Source organism: Oxyura jamaicensis, chromosome Z, assembly GCF_011077185.1.
Source record: "Oxyura jamaicensis isolate SHBP4307 breed ruddy duck chromosome Z, BPBGC_Ojam_1.0, whole genome shotgun sequence".
Classification (NCBI taxonomy): Eukaryota; Metazoa; Chordata; class Aves; order Anseriformes; family Anatidae; genus Oxyura; species Oxyura jamaicensis.
This window is the reverse complement of record NC_048926.1, coordinates 80,558,204-80,573,025: the sequence shown is the minus strand read 5'-3', so window position 1 is coordinate 80,573,025 and position 14,822 is coordinate 80,558,204. Positions and strand designations below refer to the sequence as shown.

Here is a 14,822-nt window from a genome sequence, read left to right as displayed (position 1 = left end):
TGGGTCCAGGTCTGGGGCACCCAGCACAAGAAGGAGGTGGGTCTGTTAGAGTGGGTCTGAATGAGGCCACAAAGGTGATTAAGGGCTGGAACACCTCTGCTATGGAGACAGGCTGAGAGAGTGGGGTCTGTTCAGCCTGGAGAAGGCTCCAGGGTGACCTCATCACACCTTTTCAATATTTAAAGTGAGCTTATAAAAAAGGTGCAGAGTACCTTTTACATGGGCAGATAATGGTAATACAAGTGAAAATGGTTTAAAACTAAAAGAGGGGAGATTTAGATTAGGTGTTAGGAGGAAATTCTTCACTCAGAGGGTGGTGAGGCACTGGAACAGATTACTCAGAGAAGCTGTGGGTTCCCCATCCCTGCAGGTGTTCAAGGCCAGGATGGATGAGGCCCTGGGCAACCTGATGTTGTGGGTGGCATCCCTGCCAATTTGAGTGGGGCTGGAAGTATATGATCTTTGAGGTCGCTTTCAACCTAAGCCTTTCTATGATTCTATATTTCTAAGAAGGGGAAGAATTCAGATGGAAAGAATTTTTATCTCATCCTCTGCCTGCTGTTTCCATGCCACCTCCTGTCAGAGACTGATGCTTTCTGTCCAGGTTATTTTAGATATTCTACATATGGAGGATTTATAATTTAATACCAAATGTAACTATCAGAAGATATTTGAAGTTATGGGAAATTTTGGTTTAGAAGAATGATCCAGGAATGCACTGAAATAACAAGAGCATAATATAGTTATTGCAATATACAGTGGAGCCACAAAACAAATGTGATTCCCATCAGGAGTGTCCATATTCTCCCCATGCTGATGCTGGGCACCCCCAGTTGCTGGAAATGAATATGTGGGTTGAAGGCAGCTCAAACTCATAGCTTTTTTCTAAGTTTATTGTGCTGGTTGTTCACTTTTTATACTCTGTGTTGGGCTGAGTCATGTATACCTCATGCTTCTATGGCTCCCCTGGGAAGACATTCACACTTGATTAACTCAGGAAAGACCATTTACATTACCAGTTGACCTACTCACCTGTTGTAATATATCTAGAAAAAAAGCCCAGCTTTGGTCTGAGATCAGTTCAGCTTTCTTTGCAACAGCTATGGTCACTCCTTACATGTTCCCTCAACCCCTTAAGAACATTGCCAGTGCCCCTCTCCTTAGAGACCTCTTCCACTGAAGGGTTTGTTCATTGTTCACATGCCCAAGACCTGCAGAACACATCTGAGGAGGCAGAGCCTTGAGTGAGCTGTGGCACACTTCTCAGAGGACATCTGGGGCAGTGGACAAAGTGCAGTGGTGTTGGCAGGGAGCTGGCTATGGGGCATAGCCTAAAGGTTTAGACAAAAGAAGACAACTTGCTGCCTTTGATGCTAAGCTTCACCACGTCTCCAACTTTACGCAGTAGCAAATGGGAGGGTAAAATGTTCCTTTTTTCAGCCAGGGAAGAACCAGCTCAAATCACCTTGTTTTATTCCAAACATGTACAGCCGTGGTTGTGATGGAGCAGCTGCTGCACTGGAAGTTCACAGGAAAGTCTACCTGGTGGTAATTTATTCATACGCTCAGGTCTTCAGTTGTCAGAGTCCTGAAGGTGAAGATCAAAACCGCTTAATGTTGTAAGTGTAACATTTCCGTCAAGTTAAAAGTGTACGTTGGGCTGTATAAGATTCTTGCTTTATTTGCTTACTTTCCTGCTACTCTTAATTAGTATTATTAAGTAAATGGTCACATTTAAATCAGCAGAGAAATAAATTAAATGTTCTCTCTGAGATGGCCATTTAAACAAAAATTCAAACTAGAAATCAGAAAAGTAGTTATTTCTTTAATTCTTTTTATGAAACTTTAAATCCTTTCAGCCACTTAAATGGAAGCCAAAATGTAAGTGCTTAAAATAATACAAAGCAAATTAAACACAATTTCTTTCAGATCTATATACTTTAAAGAAAAATCTCTTTTAACTCTATCTATGAGGAATCCTCTGCGTCAGACATCTTCCTTGTTTTTGTCCAGAATTGTTGAGCTTATTTTCAAGTGACCCTTAACTTTGTTAAGGATATGAAGGTAATTGGATAATACACTTACCATTCAGTAAATTGAGAAATGTATTTTAGCTGTGTACATATGGCTGACTCAGCGCTTGCCTCCCCAGTTTAATAGCCTTTTCACTTGCAATAAAAAAAGGGAAGCCCTGTTTTCATATTATACCATAACGGACCTCTTGCAGTAGATTTGAAAGCATGAATTGGAGAGCCTGTTGCCAGGGGGGACCTCCACCACCAGCCCTGTCACCACTGTCCGGGGATGCCAGGAATGCCAGACGAGCCACGAACATGATTTACTAAGCCAGACCTGCCCCTGCGTTGCACGCCAGATGAAACACGTCTGGAAGTCTGCCCACTGGAAAGACAGGAATGGGCATAACTTAATGCCAGAGATTTTTTTGGGAACTGGCCCAAAAACATCTTCTGTGGGAGGAAATGAGAGAGGAAATGGCTTGTTATTCAGAAGAGAGAGAGAAAGAGAGAGAGAAGTGAGCTGTGAAGGTGAGGATGTGGCTGGCAAGGAGGAGAAGGTTCATGCACAATATGTGGGGAGGAAAAGAGCTGTTGGAATAGGAAATATCAATAAGCCAGCAAAGATAAGGAGGAAGCAAGGCCTGCTTGGATGGTAAACAGTTCACCATGGAAAAGTTCAACCTAGCCAAGAATAATAATTTACAGATAATTAAAGGAAAGGGCTAGCACAAATATGAGAAAAAAATTCAAAACCTCAAACAGACCAAAAAATTACATTAACCTTACGATTCAGCATATTACAATTGATGGCAAACAGGAAAAGGAAAGACAGATATTCAGTCCCAGACAACCTATCTTTTAATAAGCATTTTCAGTCATTTTTTTTTGTGTTGATTTTAGCAATAGAAGGTACTTTCAGCCCAGAATTGTGTCACAAATTATTTGGTGCTGGAAAGTACCGCTTACCAGGAAAAGCTGTCAAATACAGCTGGTTTCAGGGACCCACATTCAGGGAAGCAGCAAAGTGCCTTAAAACCCTCACATTTTTATGTAGAGACTCAGAAAGAGACAAAGTCACTTAGGTATTAAGGGGAGACAAATCTTGCCCAGAAATAGGTGTTCCAAGTTAACATTAAAATATCGTGAGGAAGCTTGAGGTATTGTACCTGATTTGGAAATGAAACTGTGCTAGGATTTGATTCTCTGGTGTCCCTTCTCAAGTACTGAAAATTGCAAAAATTGCAGGCAGAAAAAGATAGGGTTTCATTAAATCAATTTGAAAAAGGCTGAAATGGAAGGAAGGAGTGTAAGGAAGTAAGCTAGTGAGCTTTGTACATCTCTACACTTGCTATATTGTGTAATGACTACTTTATAGGAAAAAAAATGCTTTTACTGTAGCAAGTGGCATGAAACATGGTGGTTGGACTCAGCACTGCTGCTCTGCCACTGCCCAGTGGCCAAGTCCAATCCTTTTGCATCTAGAAAGTTTCCCAGAAGAAATAAATATTTTCATGCAGGACTTCCTTAGGACACTATGAGAGTTAAACAGAATCGTTTTCCTTTCCAGGAGGAGGATCTCCTGTTGTTCACTAAGACACCAGGACAATAAGCATTCTTACAGCATTTTAACAGGAAATAACTACAGAGACAATTTCTGTTAATATTTCAACATACTGAAGGGTAACGAAGACCTGCAAAGGTTTGTGGGGCTGAATATATATATACATACATTTTTTAACACAACTTTTGACATGGAATAATATACTATTAGCAAATGGATCTGTCTTCCTACACTTTCAGATTCCATTGGTGCTTAAAGGAAGGTTTAATTCTTTTATCTCTGGGGGATGAGGATAAAACCATTTTCTGACACACACATCATTTTTTGTGACACGTTAAAAAATATATGGGAGAAAATGTGAGTGTGGGTAAGTCAGTATCTTACCTAGCATGCCCCAGATGCAAATGTAATTGATAATTTCCTGCTAAAATAACAGGATAAAGTGGCTTATTTTTTCATGTTGCAGAAGGAAGCCTTGGTTTCATTAATACTCATTTACTACTGGTGTATACATGCTTGAATTGCTTCACAACCCTCTTTCCTGTTCCCTTGGATGATAGCTAGAGGCAATCAAACAGGGGCCAATAGTACAATGCCCCTTTGAACAATGTTCCACAGAAAAGACATCTGTTGTGCATACAATCCGTCTTTCAAGAACTAAAAGAGGTGTTACCAATATTTCACTTCCTCATAGAAGTCTCTAGGTTCCTAAATTCCACATACATGCCATCATAAATAGTATAGTTTTCTTTGTGAAGACACACAGCTTGATTTGGGTATTAAAAGCATCTTGAAATTCATACATCCGGACTGGATAAGACATTTCTTCATCTGTAGGGCCTATATAAATATTGTTGTAGGGGAGATTCAGCTGAACCAGCAACTGGGAAAACTGAGTTCACTGAAGGCAAATGTATTTCTTGTTTCTTGGCTATAATATTAATAAGTGAGGTGTGAAATTCCCCTTTCATGACATGGTATTTGCAAGTAACTCAAAGCAAAATATTTGTGCTACATTCTGTTCACCTTACTCACTCCATTAGTCCTACCACCTTCAGCGAGGCTATTGCTGTGCATAAAACAAGCTGGATTTGGCTCCTGATTCTGCTTCAGGCAGTTTGGTTTACACACTGATGGACTGGGAAGATAGATGCTTATGATAACTTTAAATTGGTCTAATTTCTCCTGGCTTAACTGCTGCTAACTTTCACATTTGGGTTTCATGGTGCTGCAATTTTGTACAAGCAGCAGCTATTGCTGCACAGCAGCCTTCTCCAGAGATGGACTCACCAGGAAGAGAACAAAATGGTGAGGAACACCAGTCACTGCACCCAGGGCTGTGCTGCAGGGCTGCACTTGGTCCATGCTGATCAGTGTCTTCTCCCTCCTCACACCCTGGCCCACACCTGGTCCTTTCTGCTCTTCTCTGCAGACTTTCTCCATTTCTGCAAAGGAAGAGAAGTCATGCAAAAACTGGGAAGTCTCCCAGTTCCCAAACTCTTATGTCAGCTCTGGATGCAGCTCAAGTGCAGGGGCTGGGTGATTCAGGAAGGCGTGGAGGTTCACAAGGGGGTCTGTATCTGCTGGCATGGGTTTGTCTCTGGAGATGTGACTGACTCCCTCATCTCTGAGAGGCATCGGAAGAGTGCCACTTTGCAGCCATCCTCAGGCTTACATCATTACCTACCTGAAAACAAATGAAACACTGCTTGACCATTTAATTTCTGCAGACCCAGTGGTTAAAGGATTTTGTGGCAATATTTAGGGGACTGCAAGCCAAGAGAAATCGGAAAAGCACAGAGATTTAAATGAGCAAGAGGGAAAATAACCCTTTATGCAACCTGACACTGGCAGAGAGCCATGCATTTGCAGATGTGAGTCCTTGGTGAGTCCTGCACCCAACACTGACCACTGCCAGCACAGCTGTGTGCAGAGAGGGCAGTGGAGACTGAAGGCATTAAGCTATGTGTCTTGTGGGGAGGGAGCATTTGCTTCAGAAAGGGCGCAGCCTTCTTGTTATATAATGACTTAAATTTTTTTTTAACCCCTGTGGGTTTCTGCAGCATCTCAACCTAAGTTGCCAAAGATTTCTTTCATTAAGGCGCTTTCCTTAACTAATCTACTTAGTCAATATCTTGCAGTTCTGCATATGTATGTGGGGTTTGTAATTTCATCTTTAAGTACATCCAGAATTTATCCTGGCTTTGCTGTCGCCGTGCTCCTCTCTCCATTCCTCAGCAGAGTGGCTCGGGCGGGTGCCTGCGGATGGGGCAGGCCGCGATAAGCGCGGTGCTGCTGAGCCTCTAAGCCGGAGCCACACGGAGCAGCTGCTCGGGTAGGCTGCGGCCGCTGCGCAGCCAGAGGCATCATTATCATAGCGAATACGTGCAGATCTTGAGTGGGCTGACAGCACTGGGTTTACCAACCTGAGCTAAAACAGGCCGGGTGGATGCTGTGCTGGACTTCCAAAATGGAGGTGCCGCAGCATGTGCCTACGTCGCTGGGGTCGGTAGCACCTTCACAGAGCCACCTCCCGGCCCAGTGAAGCTCCTCCAGGCCTCCGGGCTGGCGGCTTGTCAAGCCCGCAGCGTTTGGTGGTGGCTGCTGGTAATGGTTTTTTGTTTGTTTGTTTGTTTTATGAAGAGTTTCACTCGGATGCTTTGAGGAACCTTGGCGGCACTTAAGTGAGCACAGCTCAGGGTGGGAAATGAAAGTCGGAGCGGCAAACGGCCAGGGTGTGCCAGCAGCCCGCGGGTTCGGAGGGTTCGGAACGCCAAGGCGACACTTTAGCTCGTTCGCTGCAATAAGAAATAACTTGCAGATCTAATCTGAATGCAGCGTGCTGAAATGCTAATGTGCCTTCAGGTCTGAAGAACTCACAGAAGAGTGATCCCGGCATTGTGTCGGCAGTGACATTACCTACATTATGATTTTCACAAACACATCCAGGGGAAAAAAAAACAACAACACAGATGAACTGATTTTTCCTCTTAAACAGGAACAGGCTGTACTTATTACAAGTCTATAGGCATATGAATAATCTTCCTCCTCTGATTCCATATGCACTTTAGTAATCCCCATCTCCTCTGCTCTTTGAGCTGGCTGTGTGCACTGTGAGTTGAACACGTACCCTCCCTACCACACATGTTTCTCCAATTTGCATGTCTAAACTAGCCATCTAAATTCATATTTAGACAGCCACTTTCCAAAGCCTTGGAGCCTCTGAAAAATAACTCTGCAAGTTTGAAACTACATTTGTATGTGTTCCTCAGAAATAGTAATTAAAAATGCACCATATTTGAGGTAAAAATATTAACTTGCCTGGCATTACTTCTCACTGCTGGCTTCTCTATGGACCATCTCATGGTGAGGACAAAAAATGAAACAAATAAAACAGAAGTAAGTATCCATGATGTGGGTATTAATTAACAACCCTCCCTCAACGTCGCCTGTCTGCTTGTGACCACATCCCACTATAACCATTCATGGGAATAGGCGCAGTTTTGGGGCACAAAAGGGGAGATGGTTCTGGAAATCCAGACATCCTACATGGCCCTTGTACGAACAACCGGACTTAGAAGTGAGAGCCTATGGTGGCCCCATGCTGGGGTGACCCCTTAAAAGCTCCAGAAGGTCCAGTAACAAGTGGGGTCTTTATGCGAGCAAGCTGCCCTCGTTCTTAATGTACACACACAGAGCCCTGGGCAGGGGGATCTTCTCCCCTCCAAAGGACTCTCCGTTGCATAAGCTCTTTTAGCAGTTTTTAAACAGGGAGGGAAATATAGTCTACTTGTCAAACACCAAGTGGACATACATAAAATGCACTCAGAAGTCTTTAAAGATTCACTGTATTTTATAAAGGATTTAGTTTCACACTCTCTGCAAGGTCAAAAAGCAACATCAAAAGAGAAAGCTCCTTCTGGGATCATGTCTTCTGCATTGAGCATTACCACACGCAGGCAAATAGTGGGTGACTCATACCTGCTGTTTCTTGACTCTAGGTTAAACTTCGAACATAAATTATGTCAATCTGCTCATGTAAATTTTCCACAAATCATGGCTGGGTTGAGTTATGTGGCACACTTTATTTTCCCCAACTGCAGGTATATTTGAATTCAAGTAGGCTGTCAAGTAAATATTTAAAGGTGAAACATATAAATGAAGACAAGGAGCAGCCACTAAATGGTGATGTTATGGTCTTTTTTCATGGCTTAAGAGCCTCAGGATTATCATGCAAATATGAAAGGATATCTTTGATTAGAAATAATGCATGCCATCATACAGTATCTTGAGCAGGGAATAAAGATATACCATTTAAAGAAATTATAGTTTTAAAATTTGAAGTCAAACATTTTTTAATTAGATATTGTCTTTTTTTCTTCCAGGCCATGATTATATAATTATTATTCCAGGATATTATGAGTGCCAGAAGATGCAAAAGAATTAAGAATCAATTAATTATTAATACATTGTAATAATTGTGCAAGATTGTGGAATACTGAATGTACAGAATAAGAATTGGCAAGGAATAATGATGGAGAAGAAATTGTTAAAAAATAAAATGCTTTTTGTTGTTGTTGGAGACTGATTCTTTTTTCCTTTTTGATCATAGGCTAAGTTACAACCATCTGTCTGTTTCTGCATCTATCTAAATATGTGCCTGAATATATTTTGGGGGGTTATGTCTAATTTGCCAGGCCAGCAGAAAGCCACATCCACTCAAGATGCATTCACTTTTTAAAGCTTCAGATAAAGGGGTCAAGGTCATAGCTCAGCCAGCTTGTGGAATACGAATTGAATCACAGTAACTTTTCCAGGTTGAGAAATGTAGGCAGGAGTTTTGCTCTGTGATTCATTTCTTTTTAAGCGCATTCAGTTCTGTCTCAGGCTTGAGAATATTTTTAAGCTTTCCCTTTGTTTTAGAAACTTCCTGAGCACAACTTTGTGTTAGTACTTAGAAAACAGGAATATGTTTTGTTTAAAAGTGCTACTGTAGGTTTTGAGACCCTGGGTCTGTATTTCGGGTGATCCAGGGAAAAATGTTCTCACAGAATTTGGAGAAAGGACAATCAGTCAAAGCACATATAAAACTCTTCTGTCTCCAAAGGATAAAGAAAGTGTGTCTCTTAGTAAGTATTGCTGAGAAGTCTAGCTTAAACAAGGACTTTGGAAAACTCAAGTGCAGAGGTAAATTCTTACCTGGTAGCCAAAAGGTTTTCTTTGTATACTTTATGGTAGAAGATAAGTGTCAATTCTCAGCTCAGAAAAAAACATTTCTTAATATGAAAAGCTATCATTACCAAAGATGAAGTACTTAAGTATTTATATAAAAGTTGTAAGCCTTGTCTTAGTCAAATATATCACCTTTAGTTAGTAAAATAATTACAGAGATTAAAGTTTCATCTTTTTTGAAGTGCATTAGTGGGAGGTCATTCCAGGTGCATGGCTTAGGTATCTAAACCTGCTTTCTTTGAAAAAAATCCTAGCACCAGCAAACAGGAAATGCAATAGACAAGATGTCCTGAGATTTTGGTGACACAGAAACTGCACAAGGTTCAACATAATTTCTAAGGCATTCTATCCTTAAAGTTCCAGGCAGACCACAGGGAATAAGTAAAGTTGGTTTTAGCCTCCTGAAGAGATAGTATAAAGGTCTGGGAAGAATACCTGTTCACCATAAGCTCATGGGACACAGAAGTACAACATGGAATTAGGCAAATTTATAGGGCATGCACTATACATTGTGCTATGCTATGTGAAATTCAAGAAACAGTGTGCATTACTGCTGCCTGTGCTCAGCATCGATGGCATTTTGGCTCATGAGCATGTCTGGGTGTCACACCGTGGTAATAGGCAGACACATCTCTGAAGCAGTACTTGTGTTGTTGTACCTTGTCACAAGTGGCTTGGATATCTCTGCCTAACACAGAGCTGTTTTATTGGCATTGTCCAAAAAATGCTTAATTGTTTGTTAATAAAAACAGGTCAGTACACTTATTTGCAGAATAACAGCTTAGTAACAGTCAATACCCCAAAATATGTCTTATCCGACTGCAGCAAATTTGTCCGGAAAAGAGCATTTCAGTGTTAAACCCCATGAAGCACAAGAAGCTCCAAGAATAAGCCTCCTACTGTGTGTTTGATTATTTTGGTGTACATTTTCAGGTGATTTGCCAGTGAAATTTGGGCACCAAAAAGACCAGTGGTTTTTAAAACTCAAGAGCAGGGCTGGTAGAAGTATGTCTTAAAAAAGAAGTAAGAATGTAATCAGCTCAGCTGCAAAGCTCTTTGTTCACTGACTGCTACATAACAGTTCCTTCTCTTATAAGAAATCATAGCAACTGAATGCACGATGCTATTTTTATTTTGCAAAATGAAGCATAATTATTTAGAACATTTTCTAAGAGAGCACTTTGTAACCTAAGAAAAATGTAATGCAGTAACAACATAATACCTTAAGATACTCTTTCATTCTGAGTAGTACTGCCTCTGTGTATATTCAGAATAACATTAACCAGAAATATAAACAACTCACAATTGTGTTTCTGTGAGGTAAAAAGACTCAGGGACCTATGAACGACCAGAAAGTACTCCAAAATCATCCTGTAACTCCTGTGAGGCTTTTGGGTATGGAATTAACATTATGGAATTAACATAAAGGGCTTTGTGAGTCTTTTATAGCCCACATGCCAAAACAGCACTAGTTTAGTGTGATATACACATTCACGTACTTCTTTGGAAATTGTTACTTCTTTTATTTGCCAAATTAGGGAGAATTCCAAATTATGTGGCATTTGTTTCATATGTTCAACCTCTGTCTAAGTTCGCTGCTTATATTTACAGTCTGTTTCACAGTGTATGCTGTTGCTTCAACATTTTATTTAGCAAAATAGAAATAGAGGAACAAATAAAGGCACCAAATGTGAAGTATAGCCAGAAGGCTTTGACAGAAATAACAGCAGGGCTACTTCATCTTTACAGCATTTGATTCGGTGACATTGCAACTGACAAGGTTTCTGCTTTGAGCATTTAATTCTGTAATTTAAAGTACAATTCAATACAACATAAAAAGGAGGAATGTCCAATTCAGTCACATACATGATTCCAAAAGTTTAAAGTGATGTAAACACTAGTGTACTTGATTGTCTTTTTAATTTTGTATTTTATATGCAAAGCTGCTACCTCTACTTAAAAAATAATGGTAGTCAGGTACTAATATATATTGCCGATGTCTAAAACTTAACTAATAATTCATAATACATTTTTTTTTATTGACAGAACATGGTAACTAGGATTTTAAATTCTTGGTAACTTCATAAATTATACTGGATTTCAGAAACAGATCAAAGCATAAAATTCCTAAGTCATTCAGAAATAATAGAAAAGTCTATTTTTTCAAGGAATCTTTGTCCAGTGTATTATGATATTAAAGTTCATATGTAAGATTATAACCTACACATTAGAAAAGGAAATATTAAATTAAATAAAGCCAAATAATATGAATGTTAGAGGTCAAAATCTCTTAGCAACTCTTTGAATAACGGGGAGAACTATGACCTCCTCATTGTTATCTGTGTTTCTCTTCAGGGATACAACATTTTGTCACATTAGCTTTTGATTAGTTACACACATGGTGAAAAATTATCATTCTCACGCACCATAGTTCCCACCTCCTTTTAAAAGAAATTATTATTATTATTATTACATGTGGTTTTACTTACTGACTCTGATAATGTAGAACTTGATGCTATAAAAACAAAATGCGTGGACAACATTAAAAGGTTTGCCTGCAGCATATTATGAATAAAGAGACAGGGATGATTGACTGGAAACAACAAGGCAACGGCTTAACTCCTCTGTAAGAGCAATGGCAGTCATGAAGGAAGAGAGCAGGGCAATACGTCTAACCTGTTATACCCCATGGTGTCTCCACTGAGATCTAATGGCCTTGTCTTACCAGGTCTATTGTAATACCATTTTAAAAATCATATTAATTAGAGTTACTTGTAGTTGAAGCTGGCACAGGATAAAATTAAAATGCAGACTACAGAAGGGCTGCTAGGGTAAAACCCAGATTACATACCAGAAGCAGCAATTTCACTACTGGTTGTTATGTCCTTGCTATTGAACTCTGCAAACCCTAAGTAACAGGATATCTGGACGCTGAAGGTGTCTGAGCTACAGGAAATAAATGAATTTACCAAAGGTGAATTGGTTATATCCTCTGGGTGCACCCACCCTGTGTCAGCCACTGTGTGGGAGTTTATTTATTATTAAATTCCTCCACCTTTCTGATATGGGTAGTAGGTATGGTCATGTTCAGTTGATCCTAAAAAAGATAATGTAGAATTACATGTCAGTTTGGAAAAAATATATTTTTTTTGAAGTGCAAAAATGGTTAGGCTTATTTACCTTAGGCAGGGGATGCATGAGGAGAGACACTGCACAAGCCTACAAGACAACAAATGCTTTAGAGCATACGGATCTGTGCACTTCACTCCACTCTTTCTGGTGCATCAGGAAAGTGTGAGGGGCATTCAATGAAGCCAAAAGGTGTAAAACTCAAGAATGATGAGTGAAAATAATCTTTCACACAAGGTTTAGAAAAACTGTGAAACTCCTTATCACAGAGACTCTTGGAGGACAAGAAAGTAATAGGATTTAAAAAGGATTAGACATTTATATGCATATCTGGAGGAGTCAGGGGTATAATTAAAGATACCAAACATTTTGGGAGGGCTATATTAAGTCTTGCATTCAAGTCTTACACCAGCCTCTAATAATGAATGTATTTCTACATGGATCCTCGCAGGCATATATAGACTTGATCTGGTGGCAATGGGCATGAAAGCTTCAGGTGCTGCAGCACTGACCCAAGACAGGGAGCTTGAGGAGAGCTGTTCACTTGCAAAAAAAATGTAAAAGATAGAGATATGGGAGATCTTCTCCTGCTTATTTTGCTGTGGTGCAGCTCTTGACCACTTAAGAGTGATACAGAGACCCTGGGTACTGAGTGTTTCAGTACATTCCTTTTCCTGACTACGTGTTTTCACATATGTGAGTCCCATGACATTGGGTTTCAGCACCTCTGCAAGGTGAATGCCAAAGCAGGATTACTTCAAGAAAGCACATAGAATGCAAGGTCTGAAGCTCCTGCCATATTATGTTTGTTTTTCTCTCTGGGTTTTAGCAAATTTATTAATGCCCCTACTGCATGTTGCTGTGATAGTAAAACATCTGCTGTGGTAAACACTACATCTTAAAAAGTGGGCTTAAATTTTTCAAAATGAAATTAATATTTAGTTGCTTCTATAATTTATTCTCAGAGGGCTTTTCCAAGGCTATTGTATATTCAAGAAGAGCTTTTTCTCTCTCCAAAATGATACAACTATGTGCTTGACAGCAAAGAAGAAATATGTTGACACAGAGATGAAAATAAGTAATCTATAACTTGCTCTCTAGGTTTGGTTATATGACTTCTGATGTTTCTTCCCAGCTGACTGTTGTAGTGTCACACTGAGGATGGACACTGTTTTGCTTCTTTTGCAGGTGGCAGGGAGTGACTTTTTGTTTCTCTGTGCCGTCCGTGTCTGTCACTGTGGCTTCACCTGGGTAGTGCATGAGCTGGGATGGGGAGCAACCACGCTTGCCCCTGCCATGTTGTTAGGGGTGTGATAACCCATGGCAGAGGGAAGGTTCTTATTGCAATGTCTGTGTCATCTGTACTGTACTTGTTGGCTGAAATAAGAGATGGTCTCAGTAGTACATTCTGGACTCTAAGCAAGTGAACTGAGTTTCAAAAGCTAGAAGTAGTGTTTCCCTGTGCTGTTTGCCAAGCTCAGTTCTCTGTGATACACAGAATGTAGTTCTTGGTCATATTTTCAAAGGCTATTGCAGCATTTAGTATCTTTTCTTCCCTGATCAGTTTTGTGTCCATGTTTCAGACTCCTACATTGTCCATTGTCTTGGTCCCTTAGCAAGAAGGCAACCCAACCTTGTACCACATACTAGCATTAAAATGTCACCAAGTCCCCATCATACTGTTATTTTAATAATAGTTCTTTATTGCATAATTATATAATTTAATTCCATCACTGAACAAACAGATTTGATAAAGTGATATTTAAGAATTATATAATAAGTATTCACTGAGATAGATGAAGATTTTAAAACAGACATCTTAATATACAAATGATAACATAAAACACGAGGGCTTCTTATTGGGGTCCATTTTGAGAGAAATAAACCAGAAACTGTATAAGTTACAGCGCAAATTTATGTTATATTGAATTTTGGCCATTTTACACTGCATTCAGATCAAGTTTCCAGCTTTGACCTGGCTAGGGTAGGATAGCCCAATGGTTATAATATTAACATACTCCTTGTATTCTGTTCCTGGAACTGCTACAGCTTCTGTGTATAACCTGGGGTAAATCTCTTGGCTAATCTGTCTTTCACTTCTTCATCTATGATTTAGGAATAGCAAAACACTTTTACTTCACAGAGATACTGCATGAACACACATATATAAATGACCACATATCATCTGAATACCACCGTAATTGGGAGCAAAACAATTTCTGGAGTCATATTCACCCAAATCTACTGCTTTTTTTTTTTTTTTTTTTTTTTTTTTTTTTTTTTTTTTTTTTTTGTCCATGATAGGAATTCAGACAGCAAGGGCTAAGTATCTCACCACAGAAACATCGCTGAAGAAAAGATGTTCAGCACCCTTCATGGAGAATGGTGGCAGAGAAAGACAAGGGACTTCCTCTCTGCTGCCATTTAAATGCAACTCAAGAGAAGGCCATAACTGCTTCAGTACAAATCCAGGAGATGCTGAACAGCCAATGGCTCTTACATGCCTGCCTAGATGACACCAAACATCAGAGCTACTGAAGACGAGACCTTCCATGAACAGTAGGTGTTCTATTTTTTAACAAAGCACGGACAGTTTGGGCAGAGTTGTTAAGAAAGTACCTCAGGTGTGGATGTGATTAAATATCTTCCCTGTAGGCACAGATTACTGGAGGAACATATTCATAAGGAAGGTCCTCAATGCTCTCCCATGTGCTAGACCAGACAAATCTGTACACTGAGGAACTAATTAGGACAGATTTCAACCACTTGGAACTTTAATCCATTAGCCTTTGTTGAATCTAACATAGCTATATGAAATGACATCCTAATTTTGATTTTTTATATGGGCCTCTGTAGCTTGGTAAAGACCACAAGGAGTCTAA

General features: G+C 39.9%; 2 long non-coding RNA genes across 4 annotated transcripts in view; both read left to right on the top strand.

The window, feature by feature from the left end:
- LOC118156013 overlaps window positions 1-14,822 on the top strand; it is an 86,132-nt gene that overhangs the window by 67,902 nt on the left and 3,408 nt on the right. For all 3 annotated transcript variants that reach the window (XR_004746107.1, XR_004746108.1, XR_004746109.1), the window contains one exon: window positions 14,245-14,499. This is a non-coding gene — a long non-coding RNA (uncharacterized LOC118156013). The remainder of the gene's footprint in view (window positions 1-14,244; window positions 14,500-14,822) is intronic.
- LOC118156015 lies at window positions 363-8,155 on the top strand. Its single transcript, XR_004746111.1, has 2 exons — window positions 363-1,619; window positions 7,965-8,155. It is a non-coding gene; the product is annotated as an uncharacterized LOC118156015 (long non-coding RNA).